The sequence below is a fragment of the Procambarus clarkii genome, chromosome 47, assembly GCF_040958095.1.
Source record: "Procambarus clarkii isolate CNS0578487 chromosome 47, FALCON_Pclarkii_2.0, whole genome shotgun sequence".
In the NCBI taxonomy this organism is placed as follows: Eukaryota; Metazoa; Arthropoda; class Malacostraca; order Decapoda; family Cambaridae; genus Procambarus; species Procambarus clarkii.
In genome coordinates this window covers 33,074,974-33,101,131 of record NC_091196.1, presented here as the reverse complement: position 1 = coordinate 33,101,131, position 26,158 = coordinate 33,074,974, and the positions used below count along the sequence as shown (strand labels likewise).

At 48.9% G+C, this 26,158-nt stretch overlaps 1 protein-coding gene across 15 annotated transcripts in view; it reads left to right on the top strand.

Moving 5' to 3' along the window:
• The window catches only part of LOC123762900 (single-stranded DNA-binding protein 3), an 871,787-nt gene that overhangs the window by 274,119 nt on the left and 571,510 nt on the right, over positions 1-26,158 (top strand). The window lies entirely within an intron of this gene.

Genomic DNA, 26,158 nt, shown 5'->3' with positions numbered 1-26,158 from the left:
GTATTATAATAATATACCAACATTATTACCTAAAATGAACCAAATTTGACAAAATACCAAATTTACATTGTAACGTAAAAATGCATTTTATATTTATTAACTGTCTAGGTCACTTTTGGAGATTGATGTACTAAATTCGTATTTTTAATTACTAAACATTTGCCAGTGTACTGACTTAGGAGTCGCCAGGGTTAGTGTAGGAACTTTTAACTAATTGTAATTAACATAATTGTAGGGACAATTATGGCGAAGATCATAATTGTGTCCCACAAACTAGTGTTTAATTTTCCATGTGTGCGTGTCAGTTATTAAAGCTGCCAATCCTGTGTGTTTTGAGTGTTAACAAGCGGTCAGTAAGTAATGACATGTAGAGGAGAACTCTCTAAGCCAAGCAGTGCTTCCCGGCCCACTGCCTGGTACACCTGAGTACCAAGACAGGGTGGTGGCAGCCTAGTTAACAAGTGTTTCTCTGTGTAACATTTCCTTGACAAGTTACCATTGGTTCTGGGTGTGACCCATCCGTGGTACACCATATTTCAGGTCAGATTACATGGAGTACAAATTACCAGTGTTACAGTAACTAGTACTACCAAGGGGTAATTCAGTTAAGAGTTACCAGCATTTAGTGACCAGGTGTGTAGTTTAACCAGTGTTACAAATGTTTGCACACCTAGTCACTTAGTGAGCACTTCAAGGACGCTGCAAGAATATCCGAGGTCACTTGGGCTGACCTGTCAAGGAGGCTTTCCACGGGGCATCATGGGTCTCTGGGTGTTGCACTGTGGTGGCGGAGCACGTGGTGCCGGAGCACGCGGTGTCGGAGCACGCGGTGCCGGAGCACGCGGTGCCGGAGCACGCGGTGTCGAAGCACGCGGTGCCGGAGCACGTGGTGCCGGAGCACGTGGTGCCGGAGCACGCGGTGCCGGAGCACGTGGTGCCGGAGCACGTGGTGCCGGAGCACGCGGTGCCGGAGCACGTGGTGCCGGAGCACGCGGTGCCGGAGCACGTGGTGCCGGAGCACGTGGTGCCGGAGCACGCGGTGCCGGAGCACGTGGTGCCGGAGCACGCGGTGCCGGAGCACGTGGTGCCGGAGCACGTGGTGCCGGAGCACGTGGTAGCCTGGCTCCCCGGCGAGGCTGGCTGCCTGCCGACAGATCTTAAACATTTTTGTTCCGTTGAGTTAATTGAAGAGATTCACTGGCTCTATGCCTAGTGTGTACCTGGCTATGACACACTGACTATGCCTAGTGTGTACCTGGCTATGGCACACTGACTATGCCTAGTGTGTACCTGGCTATGACATACTGACTATGCCTAGTGTGTACCTGGCTATGACACACTGACTATGCCTAGTGTGTACCTGGCTATGGCACACTGACTATGCCTAGTGTGTACCTGGCTATGGCACACTGACTATGCCTAGTGTGTACCTGGCTATGACACACTGACTATGCCTAGTGTGTACCTGGCTATGACACACTGACTATGCCTAGTGTGTACCTGGCTATGACACACTGACTATGCCTAGTGTGTACCTGGCTATGGCACACTGACTATGCCTAGTGTGTACCTGGCTATGGCACACTGACTATGCCTAGTGTGTACCTGGCTATGACACACTGACTATGCCTAGTGCGTACCTGGCTATGACACACTGACTATGCCTAGTGCGTACCTGGCTATGACACACTGACTATGCCTAGTGTGTACCTGGCTATGACACACTGACTATGCCTAGTGTGTACCTGGCTATGACACACTGACTATGCCTAGTGTGTACCTGGCTATGACACACTGACTATGCCTAGTGTGTACCTGGCTATGACACACTGACTATGCCTAGTGTGTACCTGGCTATGGCACACTGACTATGCCTAGTGTGTACCTGGCTATGGCACACTGACTATGCCTAGTGTGTACCTGGCTATGGCACACTGACTGCCTAGTGTGTACCTGGCTATGACACACTGACTATGCCTAGTGTGTACCTGGCTATGACACACTGACTATGCCTAGTGTGTACCTGGCTATGGCACACTGACTATGCCTAGTGTGTACCTGGCTATGGCACACTGACTATGCCTAGTGTGTACCTGGCTATGGCACACTGACTATGCCTAGTGTGTACCTGGCTATGGCACACTGACTATGCCTAGTGTGTACCTGGCTATGGCACACTGACTATGCCTAGTGTGTACCTGGCTATGGCACACTGACTATGCCTAGTGTGTACCTGGCTATGGCACACTGACTATGCCTAGTGTGTACCTGGCTATGGCACACTGACTATGCCTAGTGTGTACCTGGCTATGGCACACTGACTATGCCTAGTGTGTACCTGGCTATGGCACACTGACTATGCCTAGTGTGTACCTGGCTATGGCACACTGACTATGCCTAGTGTGTACCTGGCTATGGCACACTGACTATGCCTAGTGTGTACCTGGCTATGGCACACTGACTATGCCTAGTGTGTACCTGGCTATGGCACACTGACTATGCCTAGTGTGTACCTGGCTATGGCACACTGACTATGCCTAGTGTGTACCTGGCTATGGCACACTGACTATGCCTAGTGTGTACCTGGCTATGGCACACTGACTATGCCTAGTGTGTACCTGGCTACGGCACACTGACTATGCCTAGTGTGTACCTGGCTACGGCACACTGACTATGCCTAGTGTGTACCTGGCTACGACACACTGACTATGCCTAGTGTGTACCTGGCTACGGCACACTGACTATGCCTAGTGTGTACCTGGCTATGGCACACTGACTATGCCTAGTGTGTACCTGGCTATGGCACACTGACTATGCCTAGTGTGTACCTGGCTATGGCACACTGACTATGCCTAGTGTGTACCTGGCTATGACACACTGACTATGCCTAGTGTGTACCTGGCTATGACACACTGACTATGCCTAGTGTGTACCTGGCTATGGCACACTGACTATGCCTAGTGTGTACCTGGCTATGGCACACTGACTATGCCTAGTGTGTACCTGGCTATGACACACTGACTATGCCTAGTGTGTACCTGGCTATGACACACTGACTATGCCTAGTGTGTACCTGGCTATGGCACACTGACTATGCCTAGTGTGTACCTGGCTATGGCACACTTGTGGGAACCGACCTGTGAGATTTATATTTATTTAATTTATATGAATTTATATTTACGTTAATTTATATACTTCGATAGCAATTTGTATAATGATAAGTGGACTGTATTTCTGCAATAATCTCAATCTCACAAATCGATCCTCTACACATTAGGGGGGGTTTATATTTAATATATATGCAGCCAATCAAACTACAGTAACTACATACATTGAAAAGGTTCCTTATCTTATAGTACAGCAGGTTAGTCCACCAGGTATAACTAGGGTGTAGACACCAAATTATCCTCTTTGAGGTAGCTTCCATATCACCCAGTAACTGGTGCACAAATCTTGCATCCTCGTCTTGACCTGTCAAAAGTGCGCTAGCTGTGAAGCCAGATACCTATATATGACAAGTATATCAGAGAAAACAGTACATGGAACATGAAGACCTGGCTTAATTACCTTTAGTTTGAGGCTTCCATGTGATCTAACCGGTTCACCCTATATAATGACATTAATGGCCACTAATGATAAATAATGGGTTTCGGATAGACTTAACTTGAATTGTAGACATCGTGTTGACAAATGGTACACCTTTGGTTTCCATAACACTACGTCCAAGTAAATTTAACAGGAGCCGAATTTGCTCCCGTGTGAGCCTCTGGTCTCAATATAAACAATGGCTGCATCTAACACTCCATTCTATTGACGTCTGGCCGACATTGTCCAGATATGATAGGAGCCAAATTTACTCCACACGTCTCGGAGGTGACACAACAATGGCTGCCCTCCTTCCCCACTGACGCCTGGCCTACTTTGTCCAGATTTCAGAAAGTGATAGAAGGGTCACATTTACTCTACTTTAATATTGATAATTAAGTTAATTTATATAAGATGTTTTTATGATGGTAAAGTCCAAAGACTAATGTATTTAAGAATAATTCCCAGCAGAATAGCTGGTGAATTATAATAGTATGTGGTGATGATATCCCGTTTTCTTTAGATGGTAATTCCACTACAAGTTACGTTTTCTATGGGTAACTTGTTGGTAATACAGTTATTATCTGTATGATTATTAAATGGTGTCGGATTTTCCGACATAATTCCCCAGGGGCTGCTCACGGGTCGAAGTCCTAATTAGAACAGACGAACACCGATACTCCTCCTTCGAATTATTAGATTAATTTGATGTTAGTAGTTAGTAATCACACATTTGTGTGTCTGTTCGTACAGGACGGATGTCCCGTACTAGAGTTGCAGGGGTTAGAAGTCTAATGCAATTTCATTTCCCTGTCAACTCTTGAAAGGCTAATATTCAAGCCTTATACATATTATTTAACCCAGAAGACTGAATGTGATCAAGTACTACAGTCAAGTATGATTCAGGGACTACAGTGAGATCAGTGACATTAGATATAACTTGAAGTTTCTTCAGGTAACTGGTCACTGATATATAAACACTGAGGCCCATGGAATACATCTTGATTAAATAATAAATGTATCAAATCAGTCATCAGATTTATTGGGGTTTAATTTAGTTAATTGATTCAGAAGATTGAATAGCTCATCATTAAAGTAAAGTATGGTTCTGAGACTGCAGTGGGTTCAGTGACATTGGTCGCAGTGACTTGTAGCTGTTTTAGGCTACTGTTCACTGATTTGCCACTGAGGCCTCATGAACTCATCTCCAGCTTTAAATGATGATACTAACATCAACCTCTGTTGGTATAGTCAGCTGTAATCTCCTTTGTATAATGCTACTGGAGAAATATAATCAGCTGACAAATTTAGATTCTACTTGTATTGTTTATCTGCAGGCATAGGTCTCCTCAGGCTTGATACTGGGCCTGAGAGTAATTTACCTCCTGCAGAGTTTAACATGGTTATACCCTGATATTTAGTAGGGCTACCAATGAATTGATGGTAGTAGTCTGTCCCCACAAGGACAGCCATTTGGCATTTGATTTGCTCAAATTTACCTGCAGCTGCTTGATAATAGCTTTCCAGGTCAGCATAATCAACTGTTGATTGTTGTGACAAATCTTCACATTTCTTGATCTGTCTTGTTAAGTGGCCTTTAAGACCTGCAAGGGTTCCTTTCATTCTCCCTGCATTATCCATACTGGCTCGTTGGTGAAGCCTTGTGGGACTTGTACTTGGGCTGCTCATAAATTGTGAGCAAGTACTAATGGTAGCCTAGGGTTAAATTCTGCACTCACTAGGCAATAATCCTACCTCTACTAGAGGTTAGCACTTAAAATTAATACACATTATATATATACAATCATACACACTAATGATTTGAGTGATAAACCAGTGTCACTGGAAGTACCTTTAGGTTAGCTCTTCTATATCACCCTAGGATGGTAGAGACACTAATTAATCACTCAAAGGTGTAATGATCATAAGTAAATTATTATATATACAACTCAATTCGAGTTGATAAAAATTACACCCAAAATAGGGTCTGGACCATTCATTAATGGTGTTAGGTTATTCAATATAGTACAACTGACTATGGTAATAATGGGACTAGGATGAACGATAATAGTTCAACTAGTCAATGGTAATATCCTACCCTGTTGTGGGTTGGCAATTAGTAAATATTATACTGTGATCACTAGTGCAATTTATATTAAATAATTCTCTATTTTGGAGAAATAATATACACAATTATTGATAATAGCCTCTTAATTAGCCTCTATGAAACTTCTAATATTATCTAGAAGTATTAAATATTATTAGTGACCTCGCGAAATAAAGTCCACAAAATTCGTAGATAATCTCTCGCGAAATGTAACACCACGAAATCCGTGAACAATCTTGCGACAGTCACTAATTGGCTGGCTTCTATATTAGCGCTGTCATTTCACGAAATAACACGCCACCAAATATCTGTGGGTGTGCATGAAACCGCTGACGAAGCTGAACTGGGCTGAGGGAGGCTCCTGAGCTCCCTCGAGGCTACTCTGCCGTCTTGACTGCTGGCTTTGTTTAAATAACACTGCACTAGTATATTTAATGAATCCACTGGTTAACTGGTTCATCCGGTACTAAGATGACCAAATGTGGGTTCACAAGGATCAAATAATCCGTCATCCGGTTCGAAGATGACCAAATAATGTGGGAACCGACCTGTGAGATTTATATTTATTTAATTTATATGAATTTATATTTACGTTAATTTATATACTTCGATAGCAATTTGTATAATGATAAGTGGACTGTATTTCTGCAATAATCTCAATCTCACAAATCGATCCTCTACACATTAGGGGGGGTTTATATTTAATATATATGCAGCCAATCAAACTACAGTAACTACATACATTGAAAAGGTTCCTTATCTTATAGTACAGCAGGTTAGTCCACCAGGTATAACTAGGGTGTAGACACCAAATTATCCTCTTTGAGGTAGCTTCCATATCACCCAGTAACTGGTGCACAAATCTTGCATCCTCGTCTTGACCTGTCAAAAGTGCGCTAGCTGTGAAGCCAGATACCTATATATGACAAGTATATCAGAGAAAACAGTACATGGAACATGAAGACCTGGCTTAATTACCTTTAGTTTGAGGCTTCCATGTGATCTAACCGGGTCACCCTATATAATGACATTAATGGCCACTAATGATAAATAATGGGTTTCGGATAGACTTAACTTGAATTGTAGACATCGTGTTGACAAATGGTACACCTTTGGTTTCCATAACACTACGTCCAAGTAAATTTAACAGGAGCCGAATTTGCTCCCGTGTGAGCCTCTGGTCTCAATATAAACAATGGCTGCATCTAACACTCCATTCTATTGACGTCTGGCCGACATTGTCCAGATATGATAGGAGCCAAATTTACTCCACACGTCTCGGAGGTGACACAACAATGGCTGCCCTCCTTCCCCACTGACGCCTGGCCTACTTTGTCCAGATTTCAGAAAGTGATAGAAGGGTCACATTTACTCTACTTTAATATTGATAATTAAGTTAATTTATATAAGATGTTTTTATGATGGTAAAGTCCAAAGACTAATGTATTTAAGAATAATTCCCAGCAGAATAGCTGGTGAATTATAATAGTATGTGGTGATGATATCCCGTTTTCTTTAGATGGTAATTCCACTACAAGTTACGTTTTCTATGGGTAACTTGTTGGTAATACAGTTATTATCTGTATGATTATTAAATGGTGTCGGATTTTCCGACAACACTGACTATGCCTAGTGTGTACCTGGCTATGGCACACTGACTATGCCTAGTGTGTACCTGGCTATGACACACTGACTATGCCTAGTGTGTACCTGGCTATGACACACTGACTATGCCTAGTGTGTACCTGGCTATGGCACACTGACTATGCCTAGTGTGTACCTGGCTATGGCACACTGACTATGCCTAGTGTGTACCTGGCTATGACACACTGACTATGCCTAGTGTGTACCTGGCTATGACACACTGACTATGCCTAGTGTGTACCTGGCTATGGCACACTGACTATGCCTAGTGTGTACCTGGCTATGGCACACTGACTATGCCTAGTGTGTACCTGGCTATGACACACTGACTATGCCTAGTGTGTACCTGGCTATGGCACACTGACTATGCCTAGTGTGTACCTGGCTATGGCACACTGACTATGCCTAGTGTGTACCTGGCTATGGCACACTGACTATGCCTAGTGTGTACCTGGCTATGGCACACTGACTATGCCTAGTGTGTACCTGGCTATGGCACACTGACTATGCCTAGTGTGTACCTGGCTATGGCACACTGACTATGCCTAGTGTGTACCTGGCTATGACACACTGACTATGCCTAGTGTGTACCTGGCTATGGCACACTGACTATGCCTAGTGTGTACCTGGCTATGACACACTGACTATGCCTAGTGCGTACCTGGCTATGACACACTGACTATGCCTAGTGTGTACCTGGCTATGACACACTGACTATGCCTAGTGTGTACCTGGCTATGACACACTGACTATGCCTAGTGTGTACCTGGCTATGACACACTGACTATGCCTAGTGTGTACCTGGCTATGACACACTGACTATGCCTAGTGTGTACCTGGCTATGGCACACTGACTATGCCTAGTGTGTACCTGGCTATGGCACACTGACTATGCCTAGTGTGTACCTGGCTATGACACACTGACTGCCTAGTGTGTACCTGGCTATGACACTGACTATGCCTAGTGTGTACCTGGCTATGACACACTGACTATGCCTAGTGTGTACCTGGCTATGGCACACTGACTATGCCTAGTGTGTACCTGGCTATGGCACACTGACTATGCCTAGTGTGTACCTGGCTATGGCACACTGACTATGCCTAGTGTGTACCTGGCTATGGCACACTGACTATGCCTAGTGTGTACCTGGCTATGGCACACTGACTATGCCTAGTGTGTACCTGGCTATGGCACACTGACTATGCCTAGTGTGTACCTGGCTATGGCACACTGACTATGCCTAGTGTGTACCTGGCTATGGCACACTGACTATGCCTAGTGTGTACCTGGCTATGGCACACTGACTATGCCTAGTGTGTACCTGGCTATGGCACACTGACTATGCCTAGTGTGTACCTGGCTATGGCACACTGACTATGCCTAGTGTGTACCTGGCTATGGCACACTGACTATGCCTAGTGTGTACCTGGCTATGGCACACTGACTATGCCTAGTGTGTACCTGGCTATGGCACACTGACTATGCCTAGTGTGTACCTGGCTATGGCACACTGACTATGCCTAGTGTGTACCTGGCTATGGCACACTGACTATGCCTAGTGTGTACCTGGCTATGGCACACTGACTATGCCTAGTGTGTACCTGGTTATGGCACACTGACTATGCCTAGTGTGTACCTGGTTATGGCACACTGACTATGCCTAGTGTGTACCTGGCTATGGCACACTGACTATGCCTAGTGTGTACCTGGCTATGGCACACTGACTATGCCTAGTGTGTACCTGGCTATGACACACTGACTATGCCTAGTGTGTACCTGGCTATGACACACTGACTATGCCTAGTGTGTACCTGGCTATGACACACTGACTATGCCTAGTGTGTACCTGGCTATGGCACACTGACTATGCCTAGTGTGTACCTGGCTATGACACACTGACTATGCCTAGTGTGTACCTGGCTATGACACACTGACTATGCCTAGTGTGTACCTGGCTATGGCACACTGACTATGCCTAGTGTGTACCTGGCTATGGCACACTGACTATGCCTAGTGTGTACCTGGCTATGGCACACTGACTATGCCTAGTGTGTACCTGGCTATGGCACACTGACTATGCCTAGTGTGTACCTGGCTACGGCACACTGACTATGCCTAGTGTGTACCTGGCTACGGCACACTGACTATGCCTAGTGTGTACCTGGCTACGACACACTGACTATGCCTAGTGTGTACCTGGCTACGACACACTGACTATGCCTAGTGTGTACCTGGCTATGGCACACTGACTATGCCTAGTGTGTACCTGGCTATGGCACACTGACTATGCCTAGTGTGTACCTGGCTATGGCACACTGACTATGCCTAGTGTGTACCTGGCTATGGCACACTGACTATGCCTAGTGTGTACCTGGCTATGGCACACTGACTATGCCTAGTGTGTACCTGGCTATGACACACTGACTATGCCTAGTGTGTACCTGGCTATGACACACTGACTATGCCTAGTGTGTACCTGGCTATGACACACTGACTATGCCTAGTGTGTACCTGGCTATGGCACACTGACTATGCCTAGTGTGTACCTGGCTATGACACACTGACTATGCCTAGTGTGTACCTGGCTATGGCACACTGACTATGCCTAGTGTGTACCTGGCTATGGCACACTGACTATGCCTAGTGTGTACCTGGCTATGACACACTGACTATGCCTAGTGTGTACCTGGCTATGACACACTGACTATGCCTAGTGTGTACCTGGCTATGGCACACTGACTATGCCTAGTGTGTACCTGGCTATGGCACACTGACTATGCCTAGTGTGTACCTGGCTATGGCACACTGACTATGCCTAGTGTGTACCTGGCTATGACACACTGACTATGCCTAGTGTGTACCTGGCTATGACACACTGACTATGCCTAGTGTGTACCTGGCTATGGCACACTGACTATGCCTAGTGTGTACCTGGCTATGACACACTGACTATGCCTAGTGTGTACCTGGCTATGGCACACTGACTATGCCTAGTGTGTACCTGGCTATGGCACACTGACTATGCCTAGTGTGTACCTGGCTATGGCACACTGACTATGCCTAGTGTGTACCTGGCTATGGCACACTGACTATGCCTAGTGTGTACCTGGCTATGGCACACTGACTATGCCTAGTGTGTACCTGGCTATGACACACTGACTATGCCTAGTGTGTACCTGGCTATGACACACTGACTATGCCTAGTGTGTACCTGGCTATGGCACACTGACTATGCCTAGTGTGTACCTGGCTATGGCACACTGACTATGCCTAGTGTGTACCTGGCTATGGCACACTGACTATGCCTAGTGTGTACCTGGCTATGGCACACTGACTATGCCTAGTGTGTACCTGGCTATGGCAAGGTTGTCGTGTTAGCGCCGCCAAAAACTGGGTTCTCGTTCACACTGTGTAATTGTATTTGAGAATTATTTATCTCAGGTTAGAGTTATGAATTTGTAGGATTTATTCGTCTCCTTTGGTCATTTATAGTGTGTACGTGTATGTGACTAATGAGTATATGTATATGTGACTATAGTTTGTACGTATATGTGACTAATGAGTATACGTGTATGTGACTATAGTGTGTACGTGTATGTGACTAATGAGTATATGTATATGTGACTATAGTGTGTACGTATATGTGACTAATGAGTATACGTATATGTGACTATAGTGTGTACGTATATGTGACTAATGAGTATACATATATGTGACTATAGTGCGTACGTATATGTAACTATAATGCGTACGTATATGTGACTACAGTGCATATGTATATGCGACTATAAAGCATGTATAACACTGTTCAGGCTTTTGCATCAGATGCTTTTTTAACTCTGTTGGCGTTGAGTTGTAGTTCATCTGTGAAGGGGTGACTCTTGTGCATCCTTGAGTGCATTGCTGAGTGCATCGCTGAGTGCATTGTCGCTGTTAGCAACACATGTAAATAACGGAAACAACGCCATAGGAGGCCAGGAGGCAAGACAAAAGGTGCAAGATAGCCCCGTTGAAAAGTTGAGGTGCAACAGGCGCGCTGTTGCATTATAGGAGCCCGGGGACCATTACCCGACCCTAACCGTACCACCAACCAGGCCTAAACCTAGGTCTTTAGGCCTTAAATGTTTGATCTATTTAGTATGAAATGAAACTAATAAGACTGACATACTGACGTATTAGTGTAGTATAAAGTCATATATGCAGGTGTGAAGAGCACGTGCACAGTTACAGGTGTGTGCAACTTGTGCTCAAGGTCGTATGTTAGCACAGCTCAAGTGCACACTCTTCGTCGGCTGACCTGTTAGGTAATGTTGAAGTGGTTTTATTGTTATTCCTTACCTTAATGATGGGTGGGTGGTGGGGGGGGGAACAGGGGGCTGCCTCCACCCATGCTCCACCCATGCCCCTCCCATGCCCCACCCATGCTCCACCCATGCCCCTCCCATGCCCCACCCATGCCCCTCCCATGCCCCACCCATGCCCCACCCGTGCCCCTCCCATGCCCCACCCATGCCCCACCCATGCCCCACCCATGCTCCACCCATGCCCCACCCATGCCCCACCCATGCTCCACCCATGCCCCACCCATGCTCCACCCATGCTCCACCCATGCCCCACCCATGCCCCACCCATGCTCCACCCATGCCCCATCCATGCTCCACCCATGCCCCACCCATGCCCCACCCATGCCCCACCCATGCCCCACCCATGCTCCACCACTCATAAGTATACATTGTGTATATCGTGGAGGGTGGCAGCTTAGCCCTCATGCTCTGTATTAACAGTCTCTCAAGTTGTGTGCCTGATGTGAGTGATTGTAAGACGAAAATTTGGATAATATTAGTAAAGACCTGTTTGTTGCGTCGCAAATTAACGCTGTTTTGGGAGCCTTTTATTCGCGGCGTGGGCCATCAAGGTGGGGCATTGTGGGGCATTCGCGGCGTGGGCCATCAAGGTGGGGCATGGCGGCGTGTGGGGCATCGTGGCGTGGGCCATGAGTGTGGGGCATGGCGGCATGGACCATGAGTGTGGGGCATCGTGGCGTGGGCCATGAGTGTGGGGCATGGCGGCGTGTGGGGCATCGTGGCGTGGGCCATGAGTGTGGGGCATGGCGGCGTGTGGGGCATCGTGGCGTGGGCCATGAGTGTGGGGCATGGCGGCGTGTGGGGCATCGTGGCGTGGGCCATGAGTGTGGGGCATGGCGGCGTGGGCCATGAGTGTGGGGCATGGCGGCGTGGGCCATGAGTGTGGGGCATGGCGGCGTGGGCCATGAGTGTGGGGCATGGCGGCGTGGGCCATGTGTGGGGCATGGCGGCGTGGGCCATGAGTGTGGGGCATGGCGGCGTGGGCCATGAGTGTGGGGCATGGCGGCGTGGGCCATGAGTGTGGGGCATGGCGGCGTGGGCCATGAGTGTGGGGCATGGCGGCGTGGGCCATGAGTGTGGGGCATGGCGGCGTGGGCCATGAGTGTGGGGCATGGCGGCGTGGGCCATGAGTGTGGGGCATGGCGGCGTGGGCCATGAGTGTGGGGCATGGCGGCGTGGACCATGAGTGTGGGGCATGGCGGCGTGGGCCATGAGTGTGGGGCATGGCGGCGTGGGCCATGAGTGTGGGGCATGGCGGCGTGGGCCATGAGTGTGGGGCATGGCGGCGTGGACCATGAGTGTGGGGCATGGCGGCGTGGGCCATGAGTGTGGGGCATGGCGACGTGGGCCATGAGTGTGGGGCATGGCAGCGTGGGCCATGAGTGTGGGGCATGGCGGCGTGGACCATGAGTGTGGGGCATGGCGGCGTGGGCCATGAGTGTGGGGCATGGCGGCGTGGGCCATGAGTGTGGGGCATGGCGGCGTGGGCCATGAGTGTGGGGCATGGCGGCGTGGGCCATGAGTGTGGGGCATGGCGGCGTGGGCCATGAGTGTGGGGCATGGCGGCGTGGGGCATGGCGGCGTGGGCCATGAGTGTGGGGCATGGCGGCGTGGACCATGAGTGTGGGGCATGGCGGCGTGGGCCATGAGTGTGGGGCATGGCGGCGTGAGCCATGAGTGTGGGGCATGGCGGCGTGGGCCATGAGTGTGGGGCATGGCGGCGTGGGCCATGAGTGTGGGGCATGGCGGCGTGGACCATGAGTGTGGGGCATGGCGGCGTGGGCCATGAGTGTGGGGCATGGCGGCGTGGGCCATGAGTGTGGGGCATGGCGGCGTGGGCCATGAGTGTGGGGCATGGCGGCGTGGACCATGAGTGTGGGGCATGGCGGCGTGGACCATGAGTGTGGGGCATGGCGGCGTGGGCCATGAGTGTGGGGCATGGCGGCGTGGGCCATGAGTGTGGGGCATGGCGGCGTGGACCATGAGTGTGGGGCATGGCGGCGTGGACCATGAGTGTGGGGCATGGCGGCGTGGGCCATGAGTGTGGGGCATGGCGGCGTGGACCATGAGTGTGGGGCATGGCGGCGTGGGCCATGAGTGTGGGGCATGGCGGCGTGGGCCATGAGTGTGGGGCATGGCGGCGTGGGCCATGAGTGTGGGGCATGGCGGCGTGGACCATGAGTGTGGGGCATGGCGGCGTGGACCATGAGTGTGGGGCATGGCGGCGTGGGCCATGAGTGTGGGGCATGGCGGCGTGGACCATGAGTGTGGGGCATGGCGGCGTGGGCCATGAGTGTGGGGCATGGCGGCGTGGACCATGAGTGTGGGGCATGGCGGCGTGGGCCATGAGTGTGGGGCATGGCGGCGTGGACCATGAGTGTGGGGCACAGTATAGTGGAGCGGGTCGTGGATGAACAAGGCTGGTAAAGCGGGTCCCGGATGAGTGAAGCATAATGCGGGTCGCCGAAGGATAGTATTGATGACTGAAGCAAATCACTCCCTTCTCCTTCAATGAATATTTTTGCATAATTTCAAGACGTTTTCCCACAGAGTGTGAGGCATAGGTGAAGGGAAGTATAGAAGTGGGAAATACAGTGAGAGGTATGAAAGCAGGCGGACTGTCCCCCTCGCTGACTGTGTACTAGTACTGTGTCGCGCCCCCCCCCCTCACCCTCACCCCCCGTGCCCCCTTCCTCACCCCCCCCCCTGCCCCTCCGTCTTCTGTGACTGCTCCACATAATCGCCAGGCTTCACCACGTACTCATATATGTACTGTAATATATGTATATATACACACAGTATATTACATTATATATATATATATATATATATATATATATATATATATATATATATATATATATATATATATATATATATATATATATATATATATATATATATATAAGGGAAGGGAGTACCACCTCTGGCTGGAAGAAGGGGGACCCATAGCCTCGGAGGAAACCACACAACGCATTGGAGGGAATGTAGGTCCCCTCCAATACAGTTTCTGTGTGCTTTTCTCCTACCACCCCCTTCCTTTTTTTTTATTGTGTTACAAAACATACATGACAAATGCATATATATATATATATATATATATATATATATATATATATATATATATATATATATATATATATATATATATATATATATATATATATATATATATATATATTACAGTACATATACGTGTACGTGGTGAAGAAAGTTTTAGATTTATGATTCTGGCACAAATCTTCTCGATATTCTTGATGCTTTTCTTCGCTGAAACAGGAAGAATAAAAATTAACTCTCAAAGCTGATTTTTACTTATTATTTGAGTCTGACGCCTAGTGAGGAGTTGGTAAGGTCTCGCCTCACATTCTCAGACAAATTCTTCTATGTTAACACCTGATTATATCCTGTAATGGTGAGGTGGGAGGTGACAAGGATGAAGGACATACATGGGGGGTATTAATAGGGTAGTAAATTAAGAGTGACATGTTGGCATGTCATGAACATGTTATGTTCTTGTAGTGCTTCCGTTCCTGTGGCAGGCTCTTGCGGTCCACCTTCAGCAGTGGCTCGGGGTCTTGAAGTGGGTAGAGTGTAACTGTGTATTAGCTCGTTATTGGTTAGATTAGCTGGTTATTGGTTAGGTTATTGGTAACTGGTTAGCTGGTAACTGGTATTAGCTCGTTATTGATTGCTGGTCTACATTTCTTGCTATGCAGCGCTTCACTGATGTCTAATCTTGTATTGTCATTGTATCTACAATGGTTTTCAGTGTTGCTCGTCACAATATCCCTGGTGATCGTCTCCTTGTGTGTGGCGATTATATGTTCCTTGATGGAGCCCTGTTGTTTGTGCATTGTTAAACGGAAACTTTGTTGCCTTGCCTGTGTACTGAGGTCGTTGGGGCTGACAGTCCCCAAGTGGGCGCGTGAAGGCGTAGACAACGGTGGGTCTTTCAAGGCTTTTTTCTTGGTGTCGGGAGAACTCTTCATTAGCAGCTTGGCGGTTTTCCTACTCTTCTAATATATTGTTAGTTTTATCTTTTGGTTGACGTCAGTTGGTGTAACGTTCCTCTCAATGATGTCTTTTGGAGTTCTTTCTTCTGCTTTATAGGCCGCGGGGAAGAAGTTTCTGTAGAACAATTTTATTGGAAGTCCGGGTGTTGTGGTACTGGTTGTTCCGTCGCCTGCTGCACACCTACCTCGCCACCTTCCTTTTTATTGTCTTCGACATAACAATTGGAGAAACCATTGTTGACAAATCTACCTTATTCTACATACCTCCTCATCCACCTGCTTCCACCCAGAGCTGTGAGTGAGAGCTCCGTCGACGTAAGTGTTCACAACACTCCGGTTGTATCTCTCCGGGCCGTCGCTGTCAGCGTTAAGGCACATCCCTATGTTTGTCACCTTAGTGTATACTGCGTGATGAAAGCTCCGGTTCCTTCCTGCTACATCTAAGAAGGGCAGCTTACCTCCCCCCCCCACTCTCCATCTCATAAGTGAAGTTTAAAACCTTTTTTTTTCTTATTCTTACTCTCTCCTTTATTACACCTTACCTTCCCTACTTTTGCCTTAGCTTTCTTCCTTTAAGATTTTCTTCTCCTCACCTCTCTTCTGCCTATTTATTGCCTTCTCCTTCAATCATCACAATCATCTTGAGACTGGTCCAGGACGGACCGAAACGTCGTCGTCCCTTCACTATCTAGTGTGGGGTCTGGTCAACATTTTTCAGCCACGTTATTGTGACTCATCGTCTACATTTAAAACTGAGTTTGTTCGAAAACTTCCTTCAACTGCAACAGTCTTTCGGTATCTGGAACTTGTACAAATATGTCGTCGACACACCTGCAGTAGATGGCGGGTTTTAGGTGTGACCCGACCAGGACTCTCTGCTCAATAGTACCCATGTAAAAGTTTGCGAACAAGACACCCAGCGGGGAGCCCATGGCGACGCCGTCCACTTGCTTATACATGTGTCCGTCAGGACTTAAGAAGGGCGCCTCTCTCTCCTGCAAGCTTAAATCAGTTTCCTTAATAAGTCGGTCTCGATGCACTCTGTCCATCATCATTCCAATAGTCCGGTCCACGGACACATTAGTGAACATTGACTCCACGTCCAGGGAGACTCTTACACCTGCGGCCCGTCATCCTCTCAACAGGTCAACGAATGCCTTCGGCGACCTTAGGCTAAACGTCCTCGGTACGTAGGATGCCAACAGCGAGTTGAGTCGCTTAGCCAGCCAGTATGTGGACGTTGGTGTCTGGCTGATGATTGGCCTCGGTGGGTTCCCAGGTTTGTGGGTGTTTGACGTTTCCGTATGTGTAGCCCGGGTTTGTATTCTCCGGTGATTTTGTCTCCTTATGTTTTGTTCACGAGATAGACCTAAATGTCCACTTAGGTTGTGAATACGTTGAGCAGTAAACTAGTTAGGGAAGATCAGAAGGAAGTGGCATGATCCATCCGATCAACCAGGTAATCCTACACACGCCTCCTAATTTTTAACTGCTGTAGAATGTTTATTAATTATAATGGTGCCATGTACGTTATTATGTAATTTGTAACCCAATTAAATATATCAATTAATAAATTATACGATGTGGGTATTATACATAAATATATGCTCCAACCAGAGATGGATTAATGGTTTATTATGGAGGTGGTTGTGTGGAAGTGCTTTGGTTCATCTGGCCACACACACACACACACACACACACACACACACACACACACACACCCTACAAAATCCTCAGAGGAATCGACCGGGTAAACAAGGATAAACTATTCAACACTGGTGGGACGCGAACAAGGGGACACAGGTGGAAACTGAGTACTCACATGAGCCACAGAGACGTTAGAAGGAACTTTTTCAGTGTCAGAGTAGTTAACGGATGGAATGCACTAGGCAGTGATGTGGTGGAGGCTGACTCCATACACAGTTTCAAATGTAGATATGATAGAGCCCAGTAGGCTCAGGAATCTGTACACCAGTTGATTGACAGTTGAGAGGCGGGACCAAAGAGCCAAAGCTCAACCCCCGCAAGCACAAATAGGTGAGTACACACACACACACACACACACACACTCACCCACCCACCCACCCACCCACCTACCTGTCCTTGATGTGACGTTGGTGTGGTAACGGCTCTTGTCAACGCCGCCTCGGCTAACGGGGTCCCCGCGCCCTTACCCTCCACAAAACCATTTGTCAAAAGATATTTCATCATTGCGTTTAGTTGGTCCCATAGTTACATTAAACCATAGTTTTATGGAGGGGAAAATCGTCTTCAGTGAAAAACATTTATACACATTTGTGTGTTTCGTCTTCCATGTATAACTTAACCCCTGTATGGTGAGGTCACTGTCAGCTTAACCAATGTATGGTGAGGTCACTGTCAGCTTAACCCCTGTATGGTGAGGTCACTGTCAGCTTAACCCCTGTATGGTGAGGTCACTGTCAGCTTAACCCCTGTATGGTGAGGTCACTGTCAGCTTAACCCCTGTATGGTGAGGTCACTGTCAGCTTAACCCCTGTATGGTGAGGTCACTGTCAGCTTAACCCATGTATGGTGAGGTCACTGTCAGCTTAACCCCTGTATGGTGAGGTCACTGTCAGCTTAACCCCTGTATGGTGAGGTCACTGTCAGCTTAACCCCTGTATGGTGAGGTCACTGTCAGCTTAACCCCTGTATGGTGAGGTCACTGTCAGCTTAACCCCTGTATGGTGAGGTCACTGTCAGCTTAACCCCTGTATGGTGAGGTCACTGTCAGTTTAACCCCTGTATGGTGAGGTCACTGTCAACTTAACCCCTGTATGGTGAGGTGACTGTCAACTTAACCCCTGTATGGTGAGGTCACTGTCAGCTTAACCCCTGTATGGTGAGGTCACTGTCAACTTAACCCCTGTATGGTGAGGTGACTGTCAACTTAACCCCTGTATGGTGAGGTGACACTGTCAGCTTAACCCCTGTATGGTGAGGTGACTGTCAACTTAACCCCTGTATGGTGAGGTCACTGTCAGCTTAACCCCTGTATGGTGAGGTCACTGTCAGCTTAACCCCTGTATGGTGAGGTGACTGTCAACTTAACCCCTGTATGGTGAGGTGACTGTCAACTTAACCCCTGTATGGTGAGGTCACTGTCAGCTTAACCCCTGTATGGTGAGGTCACTGTCAACTTAACCCCTGTATGGTGAGGTGACTGTCAACTTAACCCCTGTATGGTGAGGTGACACTGTCAGCTTAACCCCTGTATGGTGAGGTGACTGTCAACTTAACCCCTGTATGGTGAGGTCACTGTCAGCTTAACCCCTGTATGGTGAGGTCACTGTCAGCTTAACCCCTGTATGGTGAGGTGACTGTCAACTTAACCCCTGTATGGTGAGGTCACTGTCAGCTTAACCCCTGTATGGTGAGGTCACTGTCAGCTTAACCCCTGTATGGTGAGGTCACTGTCAACTTAACCCCTGTATGGTGAGGTGACACTGTCAGCTTAACCCCTGTATGGTGAGGTGACTGTCAACTTAACCCCTGTATGGTGAGGTCACTGTCAGCTTAACCCCTGTATGGTGAGGTCACTGTCAACTTAACCCCTGTATGGTGAGGTCACTGTCAGCTTAACCCCTGTATGGTGAGGTGACACTGTCAGCTTAACCCCTGTATGGTGAGGTGACTGTCAACTTAACCCCTGTATGGTGAGGTCACTGTCAGCTTAACCCCTGTATGGTGAGGTCACTGTCAGCTTAACCCCTGTATGGTGAGGTAACACTGTCAGCTTAACCCCTGTATGGTGAGGTGACTGTCAACTTAACCCCTGTATGGTGAGGTGACACTGTCAACTTAACCCCTGTATGGTGAGGTGACTGTCAACTTAACCCCTGTATGGTGAGGTGACACTCAGCTTAATCCCTGTATGGTGAGGTGACTGTCAACTTAACCCCTGTATGGTGAGGTCACTGTCAGCTTAACCCCTGTATGGTGAGGTCACTGTCAACTTAACCCCTGTATGGTGAGGTCACTGTCAGCTTAACCCCTGTATGGTGAGGTGACACTGTCAGCTTAACCCCTGTATGGTGAGGTGACTGTCAACTTAACCCCTGTATGGTGAGGTCACTGTCAGCTTAACCCCTGTATGGTGAGGTCACTGTCAGCTTAACCCCTGTATGGTGAGGTGACACTGTCAGCTTAACCCCTGTATGGTGAGGTGACTGTCAACTTAACCCCTGTATGGTGAGGTCACTGTCAGCTTAACCCCTGTATGGTGAGGTCACTGTCAGCTTAACCCCTGTATGGTGAGGTCACTGTCAGCTTAACCCCTGTATGGTGAGGTGACACTGTCAGCTTAACCCCTGTATGGTGAGGTGACTGTCAACTTAACCCCTGTATGGTGAGGTGACACTGTCAACTTAACCCCTGTATGGTGAGGTCACTGTCAACTTAACCCCTGTATGGTGAGGTCACTGTCAGCTTAACCCCTGTATGGTGAGGTGACACTGTCAGCTTAACCCCTGTATGGTGAGGTCACTGTCAACTTAACCCCTGTATGGTGAGGTGACACTGTCAGCTTAACCCCTGTATGGTGAGGTGACTGTCAACTTAACCCCTGTATGGTGAGGTCACTGTCAACTTAACCCCTGTATGGTGAGGTCACTGTCAGCTTAACCCCTGTATGGTGAGGTCACTGTCAGCTTAACCCCTGTATGGTGAGGTCACTGTCAGCTTAACCCCTGTATGGTGAGGTCACTGTCAGCTTAACCCCTGTATGGTGAGGTCACTGTCAGCTTAACCCCTGTATGGTGAGGTCACTGTCAACTTAACCCCTGTATGGTGAGGTCACTGTCAGCTTAACCCCTGTATGGTGAGGTCACTGTGAACTTAACCCCTGTATGGTGAGGTGACGCTGTCAACTTAACCCCTGTATGGTGAGGTGACGCTGTCAACTTAACCCCTGTATGGTGAGGTAACGCTGTCAACTTAACCCCTGTATGGTGAGGTGACGCTGTCAACTTAACCCCTGTATGGTGAGGTGACGCTGTCAACTTAACCCCTGTATGGTGAGGTGACGCTGTCAACTTAACCCCTGTATGGTGAGGTAACGCTGTCAACTTAACCCCTGTATGGTGAGGTGACGCTGTCAACTTAACCCCTGTATGGTGAGGTGACGCTGTCAACTTAACCCCTGTATGGTGAGGTCACTGTCAACTTAACCCCTGTATGGTGAGGTCACTGTCAACTTAACCCCTGTATGGTGAGGTGACGCTGTCAACTTAACCCCTGTATGGTGAGGTAACGCTGTCAACTTAACCCCTGTATGGTGAGGTCACTGTCAACTTAACCCCTGTATGGTGAGGTCACTGTCAACTTAACCCCTGTATGGTGAGGTCACTGTCAACTTAACCCCTGTATGGTGAGGTCACTGTCAACTTAACCCCTGTATGGTGAGGTCACTGTCAGCTCCACTGTGAAGGTGGGGGGGGGGTCACCTCCCAGTCATCAACTATAGGTGACAGTGTTGCACCGTAAGATAATTATATTACTGTGTATGTGATAACATCTCTGGCTTACACTTTATTAATTTTGTTCAGAAATATTTGTTCAATGTACTAGTTTACTTGGGCTGTGGTGATGAAGGAAGTGTAAGTGTAAGTGTGTGGCAGTGAGTCATTATGAGAGTGGCACCTCGGGTGCATTACTTGGTGACGGGTGAGTGTAGACAGGTGAGTGACAGGTGTGGTTGTAGTGGGCAGCACTTGGCATCGCTAAGGACCCCACAACATGCTGGCGTCCTAACCTGTAACCTGAGATACACCAGTACTTGTTGAGCGCACCTGCTCGCTAACCGGCCACCAACCCCGTCGTAACGTTTGTGCACTCTTTATGAACACATTGTCCCGACGGGAGACATCTCCCGTCACGCTGGGTGCAGCCGAACCTCCATACATCTCCAGTATCATCTACTGATACTGGTAATGGCTCAAAAAGGGTCACCACTTACGGGCTATTCATGCCCGTGCCACCTTTTGGGTGGCTTAATCTTCATCAATGAATCAATCGAATACATTGAGAAGTCCGTTTTCTTTGTGTGTGTGTAGTGTGCAGGGGACCTCACACACCCACCACACCCTGTGTGTGTGTGTGTGTGTGTGTGTGTGTGTGTGTGTGAGTGAGTGTGAGAGGTGTCAGGAGCAGGAGAGGTGTAGTGGGTGTTGGTAGTGACTAGTGCTGGAGGTGGCCGGGGTTCCCTCTCCAGCACTTGTCTCAGGAACTACACTAAGTTCCTGAGACACACTAAGGAAGGAGGAAACACACTAAGATGAATGTGTCCCGCGGGCGGCGGGTGTGGCGGCACACCGGTGCCGGGGAGGTGGTGGTGGTGGGTCACAACACCTGCCTCACTCCCTGCAGGTCACCCTACACCACCTGTTGTTAGTGTCGTGTGTCCTCTTACTACACCTGACACACAGTGTGCTCCTACACACCTGACACACAGTGTGCTCCTACACCTGACACACAGTGTGCTCCTACACACCTGACACACTGTGTGCTCCTACTACACCTGACACACAGTGTGCTCCTACTACACCTGACACACAGTGTGCTCCTACACACCTGACACACTGTGTGCTCCTACTACACCTGACACACAGTGTGCTCCTACTACACCTGACACACTGTGTGCTCCTACACACCTGACACACAGTGTGCTCCTACTACACCTGACACACTGTGTGCTCCTACTACACCTGACACACAGTGTGCTCCTACACACCTGACACACAGTGTGCTCCTACTACACCTGACACACTGTGTGCTCCTACTACACCTGACACACAGTGTGCTCCTACACACCTGACACACTGTGTGTTCCTACTACACCTGACACACAGTGTGCTCCTACTACACCTGACACAGTGTGCTCCTACACACCTGACACACAGTGTGCTCCTACTACACCTGACACACAGTGTGCTCCTACACACCTGACACACAGTGTGCTCCTACACACCTGACACACAGTGTGCTCCTACACACCTGACACACAGTGTGCTCCTACTACACCTGACACAGTGTGCTCCTACACACCTGACACACAGTGTGCTCCTACTACACCTGACACACAGTGTGCTCCTACACACCTGACACACAGTGTGCTCCTACACACCTGACACACAGTGTGCTCCTACTACACCTGACACACTGTGTGCTCCTACACACCTGACACACAGTGTGCTCTTACTACACCTGACACACAGTGTGCTCTTACTACACCTGACACACAGTGTGCTCCTACTACACCTGACACACAGTGTGCTCCTACACACCTGACACACAGTGTGCTCCTACTACACCTGACACACTGTGTGCTCCTACACACCTGACACACAGTGTGCTCTTACTACACCTGACACACAGTGTGCTCTTACTACACCTGACACACAGTGTGCTCCTACTACACCTGACACACAGTGTGCTCTTACTACACCTGACACACAGTGTGCTCCTACTACACCTGACACACAGTGTGCTCCTACACACCTGACACACAGTGTGCTCTTACTACACCTGACACACAGTGTGCTCGTACACACGTGACACACAGTGTGCTCGTACACACGTGACACACAGTGTGCTCCTACTACACCTGACACACAGTGTGCTCTTACTACACCTGACACACAGTGTGCTCGTACACACGTGACACACAGTGTGCTCGTACACACCTGACACACAGTGTGCTCCTACTACACCTGACACACAGTGTGCTCCTACTACACCTGACACACAGTGTGCTCCTACTACACCTGACACACAGTGTGCTCCTACTACACCTGACACACAGTGTGCTCCTACTACACCTGACACACAGTGTGCTCCTACTACACCTGACACACAGTGTGCTCCTACTACACCTGACACACAGTGTGCTCCTACTACACCTGACACACAGTGTGCTCCTACACACCTGACACACAGTGTGCTCCTACACACCTGCCCGCTATGGCAGGCTGTGGTGTGAGGTTAACCTTGCTGTCTGTCATTATAACTGTTGTTCTTAATATTTCAGAATGTGAATATAACGTTTTCCAAACAGCTATTTTAACTATATTATGCTTATAAATAAAGGTAATTGCAGTTAGTAGTAGTTATAGAGCCTATATTAGTTTTGGCGTGGGATAAGCGCACTCGGGACCCCTTAGTACCAATTTACGAGGAGGTGAAGTCGTGCTGGAGCAGGTGTGGCGCTGGAGCAGGTGTGGAATAGGGTGAGTGAGACGGTACCCCACTAACACTTTCTCTGTCTTTCCAGGTAAGTACCGGTCCAGAGCCTGACCGTCACTGGCCGCGGGTGAGTACTGACCAGGACTCAGGGGCTGGCCACGGTGACGCTACTCTTGACAACCATCACTACACCATGACGTAGGGAGAGGGGAGCTCACTACCCCTCGGCCGGGCACTGGGTACTGCCAATAGGGGCTAGACTGTCAGTAGTATGGAGGTACTGGTGGGCAGGGGCGTCTACTGGGGTACTTGTGGTAGACTACTGCTGGTCACCACACTTGTAAACCACTGTAAACCAGACCTATCTACACCCACAACAACATTAGGTGTCTACTTGCAGTTGACTCTAGGATCAATGTCCCCGCGGCCCGGACTAGTATATTTTGGTAGCATTGTCTCTTGTAGACATATGTTGTTAAATATGACCGAAAAAGTAAGATTAATAATTCAAACACAAATTTTCTCAATTTCTTGTTTCTTTTACTCTATATATTTATATATATAATATAACCACTTTTTCCAGTTATTGGTGGAGGGATTTCTGGTCAGTATTTCATCTGGGAATTATGTACTGCAGGGCTGGGTTTTCATCTAGTAAATCGAGGCTCTTGGGCGTCTCATCTTGGGCCACCAGCTGTGGGAGTGGGGCGTCTCATCTTGGGCCACCAGCTGTGGGAGTGGGGCGTCTCATCTTGGGTCACCAGCTGTGGGAGTGGGGCGTCTGATCTTGGGTCACCAGCTGTGGGAGTGGGGCGTCTGATCTTGGGTCACCAGCTGTGGGAGCGGGGCGTCTCATCTTGGGTCACCAGCTGTGGGAGTGGGTTCTGCATGTTAGTTTTCTTTATGGTGTGTAGTGGTACTGGGGGATACTCTAGATGCGGCCGGACTGGAGCCTTATATAGGTGGATCTGGATGTTCCTGCTGATGCTCAGGAATAAACATCAGAGGTCCGCGGTTGTTCAACACCCTCCCAGCGAGCATAAGAAATATTGCCGGAACAACCGTGGACATCTTCAAGAGGAAACTAGATTTATTCCTCCAAGGAGTGCCGGACCAACCGGGCTGTGGTGGGTATGTGGGCGTGCAGGCCGCTCCAAGCCACAGCCTGGTGGACCAAGCTCTCACAAGTCGAGCCTGGCCTCGGGCCGGGCTTGGGGAGTAGAACAACTCCCAGAACCCCATCAAGCAGGTATCAACCAGGAATATCCTCAGTGTATCTAATGCTGCTCTTGTTTTATTTAATCTGTCATTTACGCGATTTTTTATTTCTTCGTGTGCATGATGGGGCGGAGAGTGGTGGATAGAGAGAATGGGGAGATGGGTAGGGTGGGAGGTAGGGAGGGAGAAGGGGTAGTTAGGGGTAGGGGGGGAGGGATGGGGCAGGGTAGAGAGTAGAGAGGAGACACACAAGAGAGCCAGATCAATGACAGATCATTTGGGGACCAGCACCAGTTTTGGCAGGTGATGCCCCCCCCCCAGGGTTATGTCCCCCCCCCCCCCATCATCCGGGTGATGGGGCCTTGGCTGGCTAGGCCCCCATTCATGTCTTGGCTGGCTCGGTCCCCATTCATGTCTTGGCTGGCTAGGCCCCCATTCATGTCTTGGCTGGCTAGGCCCCCATTCATGTCTTGGCTGGCTAGGCCCCCATTCATGTCTTGGCTGGCTAGGCCCCCATTCATGTCTTGGCTGGCTAGGCCCCCATTCATGTCTTGGCTGGCTAGGCCCCCATTCATGTCTTGACTGGCTAGGTCCCCATTCATGTCTTGGCTGGCTAGGTCCCCATTCATGTCTTGGCTGGCTAGGTCCCCATTCATGTCTTGGCTGGCTAGGTCCCCATTCATGTCTTGGCTGGCTAGGTCCCCATTCATGTCTTGGCTGGCTAGGTCCCCATTCATGTCTTGGCTGGCTAGGTCCCCATTCATGTCTTGGCTGGCTAGGTCCCCATTCATGTCTTGGCTGGCTTGGTCCCCATTCATGTCTTGGCTGGCTAGGCCCCCATTCATGTCTTGACTGGCTAGGTCCCCATTCATGTCTTGGCTGGCTAGGTCCCCATTCATGTCTTGGCTGGCTAGGCCCCCATTCATGTCTTGACTGGCTAGGTCCCCATTCATGTCTTGGCTGGCTAGGTCCCCATTCATGTCCTGGCTGGCTAGGCCCCCATTCATGTCTTGGCTGGCTA